This window comes from Zea mays, chromosome 10, assembly GCF_902167145.1.
Source record: "Zea mays cultivar B73 chromosome 10, Zm-B73-REFERENCE-NAM-5.0, whole genome shotgun sequence".
NCBI lineage: Eukaryota > Viridiplantae > Streptophyta > Magnoliopsida > Poales > Poaceae > Zea > Zea mays.
In genome coordinates this window covers 42,161,801-42,166,547 of record NC_050105.1, presented here as the reverse complement: position 1 = coordinate 42,166,547, position 4,747 = coordinate 42,161,801, and positions in this window count along the sequence as shown.

Here is a 4,747-nt window from a genome sequence, read left to right as displayed (position 1 = left end):
AGAGTGATTGAAAACTGATATATCAGCCGTGCTCACGGTTATGAGCGGCCAAGGGAGCTCCAGTGATTAGCGGTACTTGATCAGAGGTGTTCGGTTTGCAGGTGGCAATGAGATTGATGGTTCTTGGTATTGGCTCTGGTAATGGTGAGTGGTACTCTTTCTGTTTGGAAAGGAGTACGTTTGGGTTAATAACGTGGGTTAATTCTAAAACTTGGCTTTCTCTACTAGTAATAATAATCTGACCAACTAAAAGCAACTGCTTGACTTACCCCCCACATAAAGCTAGTCCACTACAGCCAAACAGAATACTTGCTGAGTATGTTGATGTGTACTCACCCTTGCTCTACACACCAACCCCCCCCCATCCCTAGGTTGTAAACATTGCATCCACTGCTCAGGAGAAGATGAAGCTGTGGAAGGAGACTTCCAGGAGTTCCAAGACTACGACGAGTTCTAGGCGTGGGTTAGCGGCAACCCCCAGTCGGCTGCCTGTGAAGGCCGCATTTATCTACATTTCTTTTTCGCACTTTGATTATTGTAAAAACTATGTGGATGTCTCAGACATATGATGTAATCGACTACTATTTCCCTTTTTTAATACTATTTGAGCATTGTGTGATGATGTCCATGTTATGTAACTTCTGTGTACGTGAATTGCTGATCCTGGCACGTACATGGTTCGCATTCGGTTTGCCTTCTAAAATCGGGTTATGTAGAATTCTCTTACAACAACAGCTATCAGGCCAGTCTGAAGATCTCACCATTTGAAGCGCTTTATGGGAGGGATTGTAGAACTCCATTGCCTTGGGACCAACTCGGCAAAAGACAGGTGTTCGGTCCAGATATTTTACTTGAAGCCGAAGAGAACATCAGAATGGTCCGAGAGAATCTAAAGGCAGCGCAGTCCAGACAGCGAAGCTATGCAGACACCCGAAGAAGAGAACTGAGCTTTGAAGTAGGAGACTATGTCTACTTAAAGGTGTCACCCATCAGAGGAATCAAAAGATTTGGAGTCAAAGGCAAGCTAGCACCTCGATACATCGGACCGTACCAGATTCAAGCGAGGCGTGGAGAAGTGGCATATCTACTTAGTTTACCAGAGAATCTGTCAGCTGTGCATGATGTGTTCCATGTGTCTCAACTAAAGAAATGCTTGAGAGTGTCAGAAGAATAGTTACCAACAGAGGACCTTGAAGTTTAAGAAGATTTGACATATATTGAGAAGCCAATTCAAATTCTGGAGACAGCAGATCGGGTCACTCGGAGAAGCACCATCAGGATGTGCAAAGTCAAATGGGGCCATCACTCAGAAGAAGAAGCAACCTGGGAAAGAGAAGATGATCTAAGAGCCAAGTACCCTAAACTCTTTTCTAGCCGGCCCTGAATCTCGAGGGCGAGATTCTTTTAAGGGGGATAGATCTATAACACCCTGAATTTGGGGGTATAAAATTTCTTTCTAATTATCAACCAAATCCAGGTGTTACTCTTCTCTCTCTAACTCTAGTTTCTATCTCTCTCTAGATTATCTCTCTCTTTTTCCTTTTGAGTAGATATAACTTAATTAGGGTGGGATTAATTATTTATTTTGCCAAAACATTATGAGTCATGACATATTGCATCATGCTGAGCCTAAATATTCTTTGAATTGTTGCACATGTTTGAATTAGTTTGAATTTGAAACTTGATTTGAATTTGGATTGAAAACCCTAGAAAAAAAGAAATGGAAAAGCAATTAGAAAATCTAGGGAAAAAGAAAAAGCCAAAGCATCCCAGCCGGCCCAGCTCGGCCTAGCCAGGTCGCTCGCCCGCGCCGCCTGATAGGTGGGCGCCACCTGTCAGTGGCGATTTCCTTCCCCGCGCGCTCATTCTCTCCCTCTCTCTGCCCAGTGGGGCTAGGCTTTCGGCGCCAGTTGCCTTTTCCCACGTGCCCCTCTGCCTCGCGGGCCTGCTTCGCCAGTCACCAAGATGTTACCCCTGCGTGCCCACTCTCTCTCTCTCGCTGTGCCGTGGCACCCCCTTGTTAGCTCTGCCTTCCCCGCGCCCCACTGTGGACCAGCACGCGCGCACCCGCGCACGTTCCCCGGAATCCTCGGCCACGTCGCCCGCCCACGTCCCCCATCTTCTTTTTTAGCACCGCCCGCTCCTGCACTCACTTCCCCGTCCCATTTCGCATAGCCCCGCTCTCTCTCGCGTTCTGCCCATGCCGCTTGACCTCACCGGAGACCCACGCCCGCCATTTCAGTCGTCCCGCCCGCCATAAGCCGCGCCAGGCCACCCCGAGCTCCGCCCCGAGGTGAGACATCTTCTCCCATGCTCAATTTCCCCAGTTGAGCTCTGTCGCCGGCCAATTTCAGATTCGCCGGAGTCGACCGTGGTGGTCCGCCGCGCCCGCGCGATGGCCGGCGGATTTAGTCCGGCCCAACATCCCCGCGTCGGTCCCTGAGGATCCCCTCGCTCTGCTGAAGCTATCCCAGGCCCTAGCGTGCCTCAGACCCCTCCCCGCGTCTCGAATTCCTCACCAGAGTTACCTCGACCCGCCCGGAGCCTTTCCTCCGCCGTTCTCCCCTCTCTGACCCCGGCCTCATAGTCAAAACCCCACCAGCGAGTTCGCCACGCCGTCCCCTTCATCTTTGGCCAGCTCTGGTGACCTCGGAGTCGCCATAGCTCGCACGCGCCCCAACTCCAGGGACTTCACCGCTGCGAGAAGGAGCGGCGCCACCGCAGCCGTTAACCCCTCCCCGGCTTTGATCTCCCCCATCCGATCTCTATCGCACGGCCTAAATCACAAAATACCGCGTCGCGCCCGCGTGCCCTGCGTCCGGACCCGCCTATCAGCGCATGTGCCCCCTGGCGCTGGGCCCAACCGGTCAGTCTGCCCCCTTCTCGGTCGCTGACACCGCCGTCCCAGCCTGTCAGTCGCGCCCACGCGCGCGTCCGCGGATCTGATCCTGGCCGTTGCTCGCTGATCCGATTGCAGAGATTCCCACGTACCCCTTCGCATGTAACTTTAGCTAAAGAGACCCTCGGGTTTTAGGAAATAAACCCGCCGTCCCTGGTTTTCGTGTGCAGGCCCCTGTAATCTTGCAGATTGAACCCTAGGCTTTTAAATAATTATAGAATTAGACATATTTTCATATTTTAAACTCCCAAACCTGTTTATTTCATATCTTTTGCATATGAACTCCAAATTTAGTGATCAAATTGGAAAATGTTCATAGGAATATTCTCTGTTTAAATAAATTAGTTCCATTTACTATCTGCACATTCTAATTTTATGGTTAACTATGAACTAGTATATGTGTGGATTTATTCATTTAATAAAATAAATAAAAGGAAACCCTAGAGGTTAAAGTATATTTAGTCTTGTGAGATTAATAATATGTATTACATGAATTCATCTCTGATTTAACTTTTAGGTCTCAATGAAATGAATAGAATTAGGTTATGTAATTATGGACAACACTTAAAGAATAATCAATTCCTAAATGAGATTAGTTCATATTATAATTTAATCTCTTTCTTTGTTTAATTACTACTTTACGTTTTTGAGATGTGTTCCAAACACTTAGAGAGTAGTCAACTCCAAATTAATATTAGTTCATTTTATAATTTGATTTCACTCTCCTTTATTTAATACTATACCTTTTGAGATGGGTTCCAATGTTTGTACATGTTTGATGTGCTGTTCATTTATACTTTACCAAATGTATTCAATGCATGATCGCTTTAATTAGACAACGAGCAGTTCGTGGTTTCTGAGTGTGTTGCTGAAGACCTCCCTGAGCAACAACCTGGTGAAGGCAAGTGTCCTCTGACCCATTATGTCCTACTTACTCTATAATTCAATGTCCCGCATTACATTATTGAAACTTAAGGATTGACTAGTCTGTATTTACCTTATCCTTGTTTGCCTTTTTGGGTTATCATGGTTAGCTTTATGTTATTGCTTTAACTTAATCAATGAACAGGATGTGATTATTTATGATACGATGATGTTATCCCGATGATGATATTGTGATACTCTAGGGGGCTCAGGCCTTTTTTCCTGAGTACCTCTCCGTAAGGACCTATTCGTGGAGTGACCACCCGGGATAATAGTGCAACCATGAGGGTGGAATGGGACGCCCTTAGCTGATTAATTAGATGAACCTGGGGGTGTAGTTGGCTTTTCCTGAGGGCCGTCAATGGGGGCCGGGGCGTAGTGCTCGGTCTGCCAAGGGGGGTGCAGCGGTTCATTCGATTTGGTTTTGTTAGTGACCCACCTTGGGGAGGTATACTGTGTTTGTACAACTGGCGAAACCTAACGAGCAGCTATGCACCAGGGGAGTCTTTGTAAAGGCTACATAGTGAAACCTTACCGACTCACCTTGGTAGTGTTTGAGGGTTTGATCGACCCGAGGCATAAAGGGATCACGACTTGTGGGTAAAGTGTGCAACTTCTATAGTGTTAGAAACTGGTGTATCAGCCGAGCTCACGGTTAAGAGCAGCCTTGGGATCCTCTTTGATTAGAAGAACTTTGGTTACTTTTATGATGATGGTTAGCAATGATGGTTACAAATTTGATCTCTAGTATTTCCTCTTGGAGGGTGTGTCTCTGGGTAATAACTAGGTATATTACTAAAATTTGGCCCTACTTATAGTAATAAAACTTGACCAACTAAAAGCAATTGCCTAACCTCAACCCCACATAGAGCTAGTCCACTTAGCCAAATGTGACATTTGCTGAGTACGTTGATGTGTACTCAC